Source organism: Bos javanicus, chromosome 5, assembly GCF_032452875.1.
Source record: "Bos javanicus breed banteng chromosome 5, ARS-OSU_banteng_1.0, whole genome shotgun sequence".
Classification (NCBI taxonomy): domain Eukaryota; kingdom Metazoa; phylum Chordata; class Mammalia; order Artiodactyla; family Bovidae; genus Bos; species Bos javanicus.
Genome location: NC_083872.1, coordinates 117694729 through 117711038, shown reverse-complemented (window position 1 = coordinate 117711038; position 16310 = coordinate 117694729). Strand labels below are relative to the sequence as shown.

Below are 16310 nucleotides of genomic sequence, written 5' to 3'. Positions count from 1 at the left end.
GGCTTTCAACTGCACTCCTGCAGTGACAGACTTGCTCTCGGTGGTTGCGGGAGGTGGGGTAGTGAGCCCACCAAACCCCCAGGGCCTGGTTCCCAGCAAGGTGGGGGTGCGGGTGGTGAAGGCTGCTAATCAACCAACCGGAACACGGAAAGCACCCAGGATCACCCAGCTGGGCCCGGTGTGGCCAGGCCCTCGGACGTGGCAGCAGGAGAGTCAGCATCAGAGCAGTGAGGACACTGGTCCCCACTTGGAGGACGGACGTAGGGGCCAGCAGACCAGCAAAGCAGGCTGGATAGAGGCCAGGGAGCAGCTCGTCCCTGGAGGCCCACGAAGGACATGGCCTGGCCCACACCTTGATGCACAACTTGCCCCGCCCCGGCCCCAGGCCCCGGCCGCAGGCCCCGACCCCTGTCCGCATTCTGACCTCCAGGACTTGCTGTTGTCATTCAAGCACTAAATGGCTTCCAACTCTTTGTGACCCCGTGGACTGCAGCACACCAGGCTCCTCCGTCCTTCACCATCACCCAGAGTGTGCTCAAACCCATGTCCATTGAGTCGGTGATGCCATCCAACCGTCTCATCCTCTGCTGCCCCTTCTCCTCCTGCCCCCAATCTTTCCACGCATCAGGGTCTTTTCCAATAAGTCAGCTCTTCGTATCATGTGGGCGAAGCACTGGAGCTTCAGCTTCAGCATCAGTCCTTCCAGTGAACACCCAGGACTGATTTCCTTTAGGATGGACTGGTTTCATCTCCTTGCAGTCCAAGGCACTCTCGAGAGTCTTCTCCAACACTATAATTCGAAAGCATCAGCTCTTCGGTGCTCAGCCTTCTTCATGGTCCAACTCTCACGTCCGTACATGACTACTGTACACGACCTCCACGACTGTGAAATGACAAATCCGTGTGGTTTCAAGCACAAGGCGCTGCGCCTGTGGGTCCTTGGATGTGAGTGAGTGAGTGGGGCCTGCTGGTTCAGGCAGGCTCCTGCACTGTCACCACTCTCTGGGCTTAATGTGCGTGCGCACAGGCACACACACACGGCCACACAGTCATACACATGCACACGCACACAAGCATGTGCACACACACACACACACACACATGCGCAGACAAGCATGAGTACTCACACACAGGCACACACACACACACACACACTCCTACACATGTGCAAACATAAGCATGTGTACACACATGGGCACACACACAGAAGTATGTGTACACACATAGGCACACAGTCACACACATGCACACACACATGCACAAACATGGGCACACACACATACACATGCACACACTCATACGTGCAGACACACAAGCATGTGTAAACACACACGGGCACAAACACACATACACACACATATCCTTCCTGACGAGAGCAGGAGCTGCGGCCACTACGAGACGAAACTAAAAATGCCTACAAGGCAACCACAATCTTTTCCCCACAGAAATGGAAAACGAGCGGACTCAGACCTAACTTCTGCTGCGGTTTCTCCCGCGTGGATTTCAAGTGACAGGCCCTGGATCCCAGGCTGTCACGTCTCCACGAGGACAACTCCAGCGGGAGGCACCAAGGTCCCGCGTGCGCTCTGCTTGGCTCCACGCGGCAGGAGGCGCTCCCGGGGCGGCTGCCCCACAGGCCTGGAAGCATGTGCTTTGTAGACAAGCTGGTGGGTCTCGCTACACTGAAGTCTGGGGAAGGGAGGGCTGTCACAGACCGGCGCTGAGTGGACAGGAGCACTGGGCCCTGAAAGGCCTGCGCGCGTCCCAGGGAGACCCTCAGCCGCCCCTCTGGCAGAGACAGGCAGCGGCACGCAGCCCGAGCTGTCATGTAGCTGAACATTCACGGGCAGAGGAATTCTGGTTTTGGACTTGAACTTGCAGGGTTAGCCCTTAAAGACTTGATTTCTCTCCAGAACTTCGGTGACAGAGATTTACACTTGAATTCGGGACACGCTGGGTAGCTGGAAGCTTCCACGCTGTCGTCTCACCTCACGGCAGCATCTCCGATGAGCCGGGGGAAGCAGTCAGGCTGGAAGTATTTAAGGATGAGAAATAACCTACGAGCAGTTTTGCAGCCTCAGGCAGAGGCCTTGCAGACTACTGCATTACTGCTCAGGTCTGACATGCCCCAAAGTCACGGGGACCAGGCTCGGACGCCCCCTCCCCGCAGACCCAGGAGAATACTCAGAGGAGCGGGGTTTCCACTGGGGGCTGGCCTGTTCCTAGGGGTGGTGGGCTCCAAGGGGGCACCACGTCCCTGGCTCAGCAGGAACCTAATGGTTATGCAGAGAGCCAGCTGCAGGAGCCGGGGGCAGCAGCCCTCAAACCTGGGCTGGGCTTCCAGGCGGAGGGAATCCAGCCGGTGCCCCCCTGCCCGTTCTCCATCCCCAGAAACACTGGCCCCAAGAAGGTGACTGACCACCCGCGACTCCGAGAGTCAAGACCGCCAGCAGGCCCAGCCCTCCGCCCAGCTCTCGGAACTGGCCGCTCCCCCAGCAAGGCCGCTCCCCTGCACGGCTCTGCCGCACACAGGGGGCCCTGCGGGGGCCCAAGGCCAGCTCCGACACGGAGGGTCAGCCTGAATGACCCCCACATTCAGTCCACCAGTTTATTTGGCTCTCACACTAAGATAGGACTTCAAGCTTCTCATTTAGAAGAAATAAAAATTATTCTTTGGTCTCCATCTGCCACTATTTCGTTTTATTTCTCAATTTGTTCAAAACCCAGGGAGGGGAGATGAGTTCTCTTGAAAATCCAAATGGTAAGAAAAGAATGACACCTGAGAGTCTTAAAAAAAGAAAAACACCTGCATCACGAAGGTCCCGAAAAGGCTGGCAGATGAGGCCTTGGGATCTGGGCTTAGGCAGGGGGTGGGCGCGGGGGCAGAGAAGACCCACCGCAGGTCGGGCACAGTGGGTCAGCCGAGGGGTCCAAGCTGAGGACCGTGCCCTCGGCAGCCAGGAAGCCTCTGAAGGACACACCATGGACATTCCAGGGCCGGAGGCGGAGCCAGAGGGCATGAGGTGCCCGAAGCAGCCTCCCAGGAGGGGCACCTGGCCCCGAGGCCGCCCAGCAGGCTCTTCCAGCCTCTGACAAGACCGCGGGTCCTTCTGGATGAAGGGGGAGCACCGCCCCCAGCATCCCATCCACACCCCCGCCCTCGCCCGCACACATGCCCAGCACAGAACGTATCTGCTGAGAAACAGGAAGTATCTGCAGGCAAAATAGGAAGCAAGTGAGAATACTCTGTATTTATACGAATATTCACAGTAATAATATGGATAACACTCCATGAAAAGCGAACAGGCACACCTCTGCAAGCCGAGATTTGATTCTGGGTCTTTAAAGAATGATAGAATATAGAAAACTTATTGCTCAGAGGGAGGGAAGGAAGGAGGGTCTGAAGAAATATAATGACCTTCTGGGAAGTGTTTTTACAGAAGGTAGAGTCCGAATCAGCAGGAAAAAAAAAAAAATCCTAGCACGCACACTGGGCTTGCCTCACACTTCGGCAGTAACCAACAGCACTTCTGTGCTCTTCAGAGAAAAGGAGGACTAAATCCTTCTGAAGGAGCATCTTGGACAAGAGCGGGAAGGCTCACTCGTGTTGGCTGAGGGGGAGGACCCAGCACTCGGAGGACAGAGACCCCTCACCCCTGGGACAAGGGGCTGTGCGGGACCAGAGATGCGGGCCCTCAGCGCGTCCCACAGCCCTTCCCGGCCAGTCTCTCTGCGGGAAAGCGCCCTTCCGAGGGGAAAGCAAGCCCGCCCGTCTCACGCACCCTGGACCTGCGTCCGAACACCTTAAGACACCAGGCCCCGTTTCGGGCCCCCTGTGAGCCAGTGAGCGCAGCGACGGCATCGATCCACCCAAGACCGGCCCAGGGCGGACGGGCACTCCTCCCTGAGCGCGACACACCCGCCCGAGGGCCTCCTGCAGGGCTCAGAGAAGTAGGGCTGAGGCTGCCGTCCTGAGACTGGCCCGTGTGCACGGTCGGCGCTCGCCGGGGGGTGCCTGGGACCAGGATTTCGGGAGCCCCCACCTGTCCTGCGCCAGTGAGAACGGCTCGCCGCGCCGCGGAGCACCGTCTTCGTGCTGCACGCCTGTTCTCCTGCTGCTCCGTGCCAGCAGCGGTGCCGGTGGCAGCAGCTCCCAGTCAGGCTGCAGGCGTGGCTTCTTCGTCGTTGTGTTCTCATTTTGGCCGTGCTGGGTCTTGCAGCACACGGGCTTGGTTGCCCAGGGCACGTGAGGTCCTGCTTCCCCAACCAGGGACCAACCTGCGTCCCCCGCCCTGGAGGGAACCCCAGGGACGTCCCGGGCGTGGCGTTTCTCACAAGCTCCTGGGACACGGGGCCAACTCGTGGCTCGGGAGTTAAGCATCTCCAGTGACTCCCCAGGGACAGGACCCCTGGCAGCTCGCACCTGGGTCCCTCTGCCTTTTCCCTTGGCCCGTGCACCCTACACACGTGATTGGGAGGAATCGTGGCTGTTGTGCTGGAGTCCCAGAACCTGGGGGCGGTCCTGGGTCCCCAACACAGTCGGGCAGGAAAATCAACACAGGACTTGTGTTCAGAGATGATGGTCTGGTCGTCAAGCAAACATTCATCACGCAGGCCACGCAGATGCACACGGGGGCTCACCATGACCGGGGGAGCCCTGAGGTCAGAGCACAGAACAGGGGCCTGACCCAAGGACACACTGAGAACGGGAGGCCTGGGCCGAGATGCAGAGAACAGGGGGCCGGGGCAGCTGTGGGGGGCCAGGCTCACTCCACGCAGGAAGTGAAGGCCAGTGTGGTGGGAGGGGCCCCGAGGAAGCCAGGCTTGATGGGAGAAGACCACCTCAAGGCAGGAAGGCCACGTGGGGAGCCAAGGGTGAGACCCCAGCAAAGCTACAGGATGAAGCGAACGACATGGAAAGAGGAGCCACCGCAGTCACGAGATCTGCGTTTGGAAAAGGTGACTCTGGCTGCCAAGGTGAGCCTAACAGAAGAGGCCAGAGAGGATGCGAGACGTCAGTCACCTGACCGAAGACCCTGGGCCCAGTGATGGCGAAAGCGCCCTCCCGGAGGCGCAGTCAACCCAGCCCGTCCAGACTGCGTCCGTTCAGCGAGCTGCACTGGCTGGTTTCGTGAACGTCAACGGAGGCCTTTGGGCTCATTGCTCCTAGCTCGTTCATCGCACGTGTCTGGCTGGCACTGCGGGCTGCGGAACTCACGCTGAACCCTGAGCGTGTCGTCCATCACACCAGCTGTCCCTCCAAGTGGAGAGGCTGCAATCAAACGCACGCCCTCCACTTCCCCGCCACGGTCTCTGAGGAGACAGGAGGAGAAGGACGAGGACAGAGCTCCACGGCATGCTGCTCGGGGGGAAGGAAAGCGCAAGCCTGAGTCGCTCAGTCGTGCCTGACTCTTTGTGACCCCATGGACTGTAGCCCACCAGGCTCCCTGTCCATGGGATTTCCCAGGCAAGGATACTGGAGTGGGTTGCCATTCCCTTCTCCATGGGATCTTCCCAACCCAGGGATCGAACCTGGCTCTCCTGTACTGATAAAGAATCCAGGCAGATTCTTTACCAACTGAGCTACCTGGGAAGCCCTTTTCAGGCGGGAGGGCGCTATAAAAATTTATCAGGCCAACTCTTTTCCCACCAGCGAGCCTAATTGGAGGCAGGAAGCCTCCTTCACAAGGCACTGGGGGTGTATCTAAAAGAAGCTGGGCAGCGTCCACACCAAGTGTGAGCCCTTCTGCCCACCCATTCCACAGGTTCCCTGGGGCCATAGGTCATGGGACGTAGCGAGGGCGGAAGGCTCCCCCCAGCCCTGGCAGAGCGGCTTGGGGCTCCCCCTGTAAACTGCTCAGAAAACGGGGACAAGCTGAACGCCTGTTTGGGGACACAGGCCGGCCAGCAACGGTAGCTGGTGCAATAGTATTTGAAGGAAGTCCAGATAAGTTATAGACCTGAGCTGTAAGGAGTATCCACTAACGGAGGGTGGGGAGAGGAGAGACTGCCAAAAAGCTAGACTGAAACCAATAACAAGAAAGGCTCCCTGAGGGGAAGGGATCCTGGAGCTGGGTGGTTCCAAGGAAATGACACTCAGGAAGAGGCAAAACTGTGGAGATGGTGAGCAGACCACTGGCTGTCACAGGTTCCGGGAGAGGAAAGGATGAACGGGGGGGAGGGCAGGGACTTTTAGAGCAGTGACCTACTCTAGACGACACCGCAACAGTGGACGGATGGTGGTGGTGGTTTAGTCACTAAGTCGTGTCCGACTCTTTGCAGCCCCAGGGACTGTAGCCGCCAGGCTCCTCGGTGCATGGGACTTTTCAGACAAGAACACTGGAGTGGGTTGCCATTTCCTTCTCCAGGGGATCTTCCCAACCCAGCGACTGAACTCAGGTCTCCTGCATTGCAGACAGTGTCCTACATTATACGCAGATTCTTTATGGACTGAGCCAGTAGGGAAGCCCCATAACTCCTTATACGTTTGGCCAAACCCACAGAATGTACAGCATAGAGAGGGAACCCCAATATCAACTGTGAACTTTAGTTAATAGTAATATACCAATTTTTTAACTTCCAGATGTTCAAGCTGGTTTTAGAAAAGGCAGAGGAACCAGAGATCAAATTGCCAACATCTGCTGGATCATCGAAAAAGGAAGACAGTTCCAGAAAAACATCTATTTCTGCTTTATTGACTATGCCAAAGCCTTTGACTGTGTGGATCACAATAAACTGTGGAAAATTCTGAAAGAGATAGGAATACCAGACCACCTGCCCTGCCTCTTGAGAAACCTATACGCAGGTCAGGAAGCAACAGTTAGAACTGGACATGGAACAACAGACTGGTTCCAAATAGGAAAAGGAGTATGTCAAGGCTGTATCTTGTCACCCTGCTTATTTAACTCCTATGCAGAGTAGTACATCAGGAGAAACGCTGGGCTGGAAAAAGCACAAGCTGGAATCAAGATTGCCGGGAGAAATATCAATAACCTCAGATATGCAGATGACACCACCCTCATGGCAGAAAGTGAAGAGGAACTAAAAAGCCTCTTGATGAAAGTGAAAGAGGAGAGTGAAAAAGTTGGCTTAAAGCTCAACATTCAGAAAACAAAGATCATGGCATCTGGTCCCATCACTTCATGGGAAATAGATGGGGAAACAGGGGAAACAGTGTCAGACTTTATTTTTCTGGGCTCCAAAATCACCGCAGATGGTGACTGCAGCCATGAAATTAAAAGACGCTTACTTCTTGGAAGAAAAGTTATGACCAACCTAGATAGCATATTGAAAAGCAGAGACATTGCATTGCCTACAAAGATCCATCTAGTCACGGCTATGGTTTTTCCAGTGGTCATGTATGGATGTGAGAGTTGGACTGTGAAGACAGCTGAGCACCGAAGAATTGATGCTTTTGAACTGTGGTGTTGGAGAAGACTCTTGAGAGTCCCTTGGACTGCAAGGAGATCCAACCAGTCCATTTTGAAGATCAGCCCTGGGATTTCTTGGGAAGGAATGATGCTAAAGCTGAAACTCCAGTACTTTGGCCACCTCACGCAAAGAGTTGACTCATTGGAAAAGACTCTGATGCTGGGAGGGATTGGGGGCAGGAGGAGAAGGGGACGACAGAGGATGAGATGGCTGGATGGCATCACTGACTCGATGGATGACAGGGAGGCCTGGCATGCTGCTATTCATGGGGTCGCAAAGAGTCGGACACGACTGAGTGACTGAACTGAACTGAATTGAATATACCAATAATAGCTCATCAGTTACAACAAATCCACCACACTAAAGCAAGATGTTAATAACAGGAGCAAGTGTGTGTCACTGTGGAGGTAACAACAGAGTATATCAAACTCTGTACTTTCTGCTCAATATTTCTGTAAATAGTTCTACAATCAGATCAGACCAGATCAGTCACTCAGTTGCGTCCGACTCTTTGCGACCCCATGAATCGCAGCACGCCAGGGCTCCCTGTCCATCACCAACTCCCGGAGTTCCCTCAGACTCACGTCCATCGAGTCAGTGATGCCATCCAGCCATCTCATCCTCTGTCGTCCCCTTCTCCTCCTGCCTCCAATCCCTCCCAGCATCAGAGTCTTTTCCAATGAGTCAACTCTTCGCATGAGATGGCAAAAGTACTGGAGTTTCAGCTTCAGCATCATTCCCTCCAAAGAAATCCCAGGGCTGATCTCCTTCAGAATGGACTGGTTGGATCTCCTTGCAGTCCAAGGGACTCGCAAGAGTCTTCTCCAACACCACAGTTCCAAAGCATCAATTCTTCGGTGCTCAAACTCCATTAATTTAAAAAGTTTGTGATGCATCCAAAAGAAATAGGAAAAAGGGAGGGAATAAGGTGAAATGAATAGAAAATAAATAGCAAAATGGCAGCCTAAACTCCAGCCACATAAATAATTCCATGAATGTCCATGAACTAAACACACATTAAAAGGGCAGGAAAGCAAAATCCAGCTATAAGCTATCCACAAGAAATGTGCTTTAAATAGGATGATACAGATTAAAAGCAAAGAGATGGGAAAAGATAAACCCAGGAAATACTAATCCTAAGGGAGACGGGATCCCTATTTTAGTATCAGATGAACTGGACCCAGGACAGAAGAAATATCAGAAAAAGAGGAATATTTCATAACAATAAACACACAAACTCACCAAGAAAGCATAATCATCCTACATATATATGTACCTAAAAATGTCTCCTCTCATCACTTCCATTCAACATCGTACTTGAGGCCCTTGACAATGCAATAAGGCAAGAAGAGAAAATAAAAGCCATATATATCAATTATAGAACAGTCTTATGGACTCTGTGGGAGAGGGAGAGGGTGGGAAGATTTGGGAGAACGACACTGAAACATATAAAATATCATGTAAGAAACAAGTTGCCAGTCCAGGTTCGATGCACGATACTGGATGCTTGGGGCTAGTGCACTGGGATGACCCAGAGGGATGGTATGGGGAGGGAGGAGGGAGGATGGTTCAGGATGGGGAACGCATGTATACCTGTGGCGGATTCATTTTGATATTTGGCAAAACTAATACAATTATGTAAAGTTTAAAAATAAAATAAAATTAAAAAAAAAAAAAAAAGAAGTCTGCAGGTGACACCCTTGTGCACTTAAAAAATCCTAAGGCATCCACCAAAAAGGTCCTGGAACTAATAGGTAAATTTATCAAGATCACCAGAAGCAAGGTGCGGTATACTACATTTTCCAAAAGTGGCCATACAGTCTCTCAAACCAAATGTTCTTTTATGATGTGATCAGGCCACTCCTACATCAAGAGATGAAGTCTAATTTCCCTCTCTTTGAATCTGGGTAGGCTTGTGCAACTTACACCTTGCTTTCTGGAAGTCTTACTGGGTGTCTTGAGCCATCACATCAGAAGTTTGCCTTTCCCGAGGCCACTGTGCCTTGAGAACGTTAAGCCACACAGGGAGGGCCACAGTGGGCAGCTCAACTACAGTCTCAGTCTTGGGGTCACCCAAGCCTGGGCAACACACACGTAAGAGAGTGAGACTGCAGCTGATTCCAGTCCCCAGGCAACAACCTGCACCAGCCTTCACGGCATCCCACAGGGGCGCCAGGCACCGAGGGGCATGGACAGCAGCTGGAGGTGCACGCTGGCTGAAACTGACCCACAGAGTCTGTGAGGGAGACAAAACACACGTTTTAGGCAGCAAGTTTTGGAGTAATGAGTTATACAGTAGGAACTGGAAAACTGTCAGTTTACAAAACTCAATTGTATTTGTATAAACCATCAATAGAAATTTAAGAAGTTTACAAAGAAAGCTATACTATTTAAAGGACTATCAAAAATAAAAACCTATCTAGAAATAAATTTAAGAAAAGATTAGAAAACCCCCTACACTGAAAAGTACAAAATGTTTATGGGGGTAAGTTAGAAACATTTAAATAGATTTTAAAATATGCCATGCTTATGGAGTAGAATAATCAACATGGCTGCTGCTGCTGCTAAGTCGCTTCAGTCGTGTCCGACTCTGTGCGACCCCATAGACGGCAGCCCACCAGGCTCCCCCGTCCCTGGGATTCTCCAGGCAAGAACACTGGAGTGGGTTGCCATTTCCTTCTCCAATGCAGGAAAGTCAAAGTGAAGTCGATCAGTCGTGTCCGACTCTTCGAGACCCCATGGACTGCAGCCTACCAGGCTCCTTCGTCCGTGGGATTTTCCAGGCAAGAGTACTGGAGTGGGGTGCCATTGCCTTCTCCGAAATCAACATGGCTAATGCTGTTAATTCTGGGAAAACTAACACATAGATTAAAAATATAATCCCATTCAAAAATCCCAGGCCCTAAGACTTTTTCCAAGGCTTTTTGTGTAGGAAATGGCTAATTACAAACTTTACATAAAAATTCAAAGACCTAAAAATACTCAAGACAATTTTTTAAAAAAAGAACACACTAGGAGGTCTTACCCTACCCAACTCCAAGAAAAGCTACAGAGGTTCAGACAGTAGGCAGCAGCATTAACACTCCATTAACAGATCAATGAAACAGGACCGAGCGTCCAAAAAGAGACATACACTTAAACAGTCATTTGATTTTCAGAAAAGGCGCCAAAGCAGTGTATTCTGGAGACAAAACAAAACTGTTCTTAACAAATGGAGCTGTTATTAACTAGGAAACCTGTATTTAAAAAATGAGCCATGGTGCCTTCCTCACACCATACAGAAAAATTAAGTCAAGCTCAAGGACGGACCCAAAAGTAGAAACTAAAATTACAGTTTCCAAAAAAATTAATGAAATGTTAGTTTCTAGAAGAAAAACATAGGAGAATATCCTGGCATGCTAGGGGTAGGAAAAGGATTTTTAGTTAGGACGCAGAAAATCATTATCACAAAAAACAATAATAATAAATTAGAAGTCATCAAAATTAAAATTCTCTGCTCAGCAGAAGACATTGTTAAAAAATATACTGACAAGCCACAAACTTGGGAAAAATATTCTCATACCCTCTCTATATATGGAAGTAGAGATATTGTATAGTCAGGCCACTCAAGATGGCCATTCTCTCGCTCTCTGTCCACCCCCTACCTGACCAGTGCCTGCTTCACCTACCCCTGGGCTACTGACTGACCTTCCTTCCTACGCACCTGCCCTGGCCTCCAGCTCGTGGCTGTTCTTATCAAAGGGGCAGTGAGGGGCCTGCCCCTCAGTGGGTTTCCCGGATAACTAATGAGCCAGCCTGACTTTGCTGTTGTTTACTGGCTAAATTGTGTCCAACTCTTTGCAACCCCATGGGCTGCAGCACACCAGGCTCCCCTGTCCTTCACTGTCTCCCAGACTTTGCTCAAATGTATGGCCACTGAGTCGGTGATGCCATCCAGCCGTTTCATCCTCTGCTGCCCTCTTATCCTCCTGCCCTCAATCTTTCGCAGCATCACAGTCTTTTCCAATGAGTGGTGTTGGAGAAGACTCCTGAGAGTCCCTAGGACTGCAAGGAGATCCAACCGGTCCAGCCTAAAGGAAATCAGTCCTGACTATTCATGGGAAGGACTGATGCTGAAGCTGAAGCTCCAATACTTTGGCCACCTGATGGGAAGAGCTGACTCACTGGAAAAGACCCTGAGGCTGGGAAAGAAAGAAGGCAGGACAAGGGGACGACAGAGGATGAGATGGTTGGATGGCATCACCGACTCAGTGGACATGAGTGTGAGCAAGCTCCGGGAGATGGTGAAGGACAAGGGAGCCTGGCATGCTGCAGTCCGGGGATCACAAAGAGTCGAACACAACTGAGCAACTGAACAACAGCTCTTTGCATCAGGTGGCCAAAGCTGATCACAGCCTTATCGCGGGAAAGGGGCTTCCCTAACTCAGTGAAGCTATAAGCTGTGCTGTGCGGGGCCACTCAAGATGGATGGGTCACAGCAGATCTGACAAAGCGTGGTCCGCTGGAGGAAGAAACGGCAAAAGCACTCCAGTGTCCTTGTCATAAGAACTCCACGAACAGCATAAAAAGGCAACCTGATTCCCTCATAGTGGCAAACTCCCTTTCCTCTGGGAACAAAAAAGCGCCTCCACGTCCCGCCCACCACCCATGGGGGTCACTCCAGGACCTTGTTTCAGACGTGTAAGGTCCCTCATCCATTAACCATTGCTGTCTCTGTCACTGACTCTGGGCTTTTCTTTGGTCTTGAAGCTGGGCACGCACAGGGCCTTGTAGGCCTGCGGGCTGCAGCCCAATGGTATAGGTAAACACACACGCGCACGCAGAGGAAGCAGGGACATGCGAAGCTGGTGCGGACGTGCAGCAGCCAGGCCGCACTTCTGACGGGTGTGTGACGCAGCACAACCCACCGGGGGGAAAGGTCTGGACGTTTTTCATAGAACTTAGTATAGCTCTGTGCCATGACCCAGCAAGTCCACTCCTAGGAACCCTCCCAAGAGAAACAGTACACATCAACCAGAGGATTGCACACGAGCGCTCGAGGAAATTCCCTTCCTGGCAGACAAAGAGAAGCAGCAGCCTCGGCTCCCGCCAACTGCAGGACGTGTAGACAAGCTGACAGATTCACGTGGTGCAGTGCTGCCTGGTAATTAACAGGAGTGAACTATTCATCCAGGCAACAACGTGGATTTCACTGTTTTCGATGCTACTGTAGATGAATTTTTTTCTTAATCTTCTTTTTAAATTGGCATGCAATAATTCATTCTTAATGAATCTCCTGCTGCAGCCCACGAGCCCACACATTCTTGTCTATTCAATAAGCCTTTCTAAAACGTTGCCAGGAGCCCTCACCCTTCTCGACTGCGGCTCTCAGATCACGTCTCCGAGCCTGGCGCATCCGGAGAGGAGAGAGCAGAGCCTCACGTGGACCAGACTCTCCGGCCACTCACCGTCCACTCACGGGCTGGGTGCAGGCCCGGCTCTCCACCCCCCTCCTGCCGCTCTGCTGCCCCTTCCAGGTGGAGACGCCTGATGTGAAGAACACAGGCCAAGTGGGGGCCACGTGGGTGTCCTCTCCACTGCTTTCCCAAGCAGCAGACCGGCCCTTTGTCCTCTGTCCTAGGAGCTTGGCGGGGAGTGAAAACAGATCAAGGTCCTGGCTCCTTCTGAGGGTCGTCGGGCCTCTCTCCCTGTTGGAACAGAACCTTCTCTAGGAGCTCTCTGTGTAGGCTCTGGGTCCTGGGGTGCGCCATGACTATTCTCTCCCGGGATAACTCACCGCAGCGAGCTCACCCCCGCCCTCCCCATCCCCTCCAGTCCCCCGACACAGGTCTGGTCATCCCTGGCCTTCCTTTGCCAGAGTCGCTACAGCACCAGGCTGCCGGCCTTTTCTCTGACAAGTAAGCTCCGAGATAAAAGTTACTTTCCCCAATATTCTCATCACTTCCACGCCAGCAACCAGTTCTTAGAACTGAGTGATTCTTCCCCAAGGCAAGAAAATGTAAATGACTAATTATAAAAGGCAACGGTTCCTTTCTACTCCAAGAGGCTGTCCTGCTAAGTAATGAATCTGAGAGTAATGGCCTGACTGCAGGGCGGGCAGGTATGGAAGCCGTAATTCAGGAGGTGAAAGCTCCCGGCAGCCCTGGCGCGCAGCGTTAGTGAAATGAGAAGTCTGGCGAAGGCCCAAGAACAATCCCCAAGCAGGCCAGGACGGGTGCGGCCGCCTGGGCTGGGGACCCGACCCGCCGCGCCCCGGGGCAGGCAGGCGGGGCTGCTGCGTGGGCCCTCCAGCAGCTTCCTCCCAGGAAGTGCAGGGGAACACCCCTTCCCCACCCCAAAACTCAAGGACTCCGTCCAGTCATCCTGTCCTAAGGCGGTCCTTCGCAGAGACACAGCCGTCAGTCGGACCGGCTCAGACTGCTGTCTGTGAGCTAAACGAAAACCATCCCCAAAGGCAGCATCACAAGGACACAACCCCTGAAATGACTGGAAGAAATAATGGCCCAGCTTCTTTTTTCCGGCCTCACGGCTCATGGGATCTTAACTCCCCAACAGAGGGCCCTCGGCAGTAAGAAACTGGAGTCCTAACCGCTGGATCGCCAGCGAATTCCCTACCAAATTATTTTTACAAGTTAGACCTCAGAAGGCTTCCCTGATGGCTGAGCGGTGAGGAATCCAGCTGCCAAGGCAAGAGGGCCTGGTTCAGTCCCTGACGTGGGAAGACCCCAGTGCTGGGGGTTTAGGAGCGGCAGAGCCCGTGTGCTCTGGAGTCGCGGAGCGGCCGCTGCTGGGCCCACGGGTCCCAACAACCGAAGCCCTCGCTCCACACCACGGGGAGACCACCGCAACGAGGAGCCGCAGCTAGAGAGTGGCCCCCACTCACTGCCACTACAGAAAAGCCCGGGCAGCAGCAGAGAGACCCAGCAGAGTCAAAAATAAATACGTTTAAAAATAAATTTGCAAATTCAGTTTTACAAAAGGTACATCTTTGGCTGCACACCTGACACGGTGCCTGAGGAACACTGACCTCGTGTGAGACCCAAGTGTGGCTCTGTTGTGCCGACGGGACAGCAAATCCCAGGCCAGGGCCACCCACCCCACGCTCCCGACGTCCCAACAACAACTCACGGTGCCAGGAAACGAGGGGCAGGACCCAGGCAGAAAGAGCCACTGCTCCGGGACCCCGAGACCCTGGGCCCCCGGGCCCCGGGGCACAGCTCCCTGGGGCACAGCTCCCCGGGGCACGCCCGGCCGACGCCCCCGTGCGACACTGCTTCATCCTGCGCTTCTCCTGTGTGAGCGCACCCTGGGGCGTCTCCAAGAGAGCACCCTCCTGTGGGCTGCGGCCCCCACAGCGCTCAGCCATCCGCCGGGCTCCCTGGGGCCCTTTCCAGCGGCCGGTGAGGCCCAAACGTCCGTGGTGATGCCGAGGGGCCGTCTGCCTGTGCCGCCCTGCTGGCGTGCGCTGCGAGGCTCTGCCAGCGGGGGTGGCAGGTAAAAGCCCTGGCACACGGCGTGGACAAGGCGGCCCCACCAACCATACCCTGAATGCCACGCATCCATGGTTTGAAAAAGGCCATTTCCTTAGAAGATGTCGTGGGCGACACAGGAAAAGGTTCTAATCTTACGACCAGTACTGTGTCAAATCTCGACCCTTAATAAACAGCTTTTCAGTATTACGTGGGAAAAATGGGAAGAACACGTCAAGCTCAGTCGTGTCCGACGCTTCGCAACCCCATGGACTGTAGCCCCCCAGGCTCCTCTGTCCATGGGACTCTCTAGGCAAGACTCTGGGAGTGGGTTGCCATGCCCTCCTCCAGGGCATCTTCCCCACCCAGGGATCGAACCCGCGTCTCTTGTCTGTCTCCTGCATCGGCAGGCAGGTTCTTTACCACTAGCAACAGCTGGGAAACAAGGCTCTCGAGGCGTGCACCCAAAATGTTAAACTTCTTCCAGAAAAGCAGCTGCTGCGACTCTTAGAGCTGAGAGTGTTGATATTTGAAAAAATGACCGACAGGCAAACTCATTATTCAGACTTGGGTATCCGGCAGACATTTCCTCAAAAGTGAACAAAGTCAGCCCGTCACTTCAAGGGAAACAATTCACAGCATTTGTTGCCAATAATAATATTTGAGCTTTGAAACCAGAATTCAAATTTTTGAGAACTCTGACCCACCATCTGAGCGTGACAGTTCTTTATGAGGAGGTAGCACTAAAAAAGGTGACTTTAAAAAAAAAAACTTTTTTTTTTGCTGTGGACCATTTTTAAAGTCTTTATTGAACCTGCTACAATGTTGCTTCTGTTTTATGTTTCACTGTTTTGGCTTGAGGCATGTGGGATCTTACCTCCCAGAGCAGGGACTGAACTGGCGCCCTCTGCTTTGGGAGGCGAAATATTAACCCCTGGACCACCAGGAGAGTCCCAAAGGTGAGGCTTTGATACAATTCAATGAAACGTGATGTTCAGAGTATCAGCATACCTCAGGCATCCCGCATGTTCCAATGACCAACGTTTGACGTTACAGAACCACACGTGTAAAAGATCCGCTCCAAGCGCAAGACGGGCCAATGGGTTTTAGTGTGATTGAGCACAAATGTTCACTAACACGGCTTCACAGTCACACTGCAAGTGGCCTTTAGGAGCTACCATCTCTTAGGCCGTGGTACAGTATTGAAGGGAAGGCACCCGGTCATCCAGAGGGCTATTACAGTACTTCTCCCTTTTTCAACTACATGCCTACGAGAGTCTGGGTTTTCATCATATACTTCAACAACAACAAAAATACGTATTACAACAAGCTGACTGTAGAAACACAGATGAGAATTCAGCTGTCTCCCATCAAGGCACGTAAAAGTCAAACCGTGCCTCTCTTCTCATT

At 52.8% G+C, this 16310-nt stretch overlaps 1 protein-coding gene across 2 annotated transcripts in view; it reads right to left on the bottom strand.

Moving 5' to 3' along the window:
• TBC1D22A (TBC1 domain family member 22A) overlaps positions 1-16310 on the bottom strand; it is a 257407-nt gene that overhangs the window by 80039 nt on the left and 161058 nt on the right. The gene's annotated exons all lie outside the window — the stretch shown is intronic.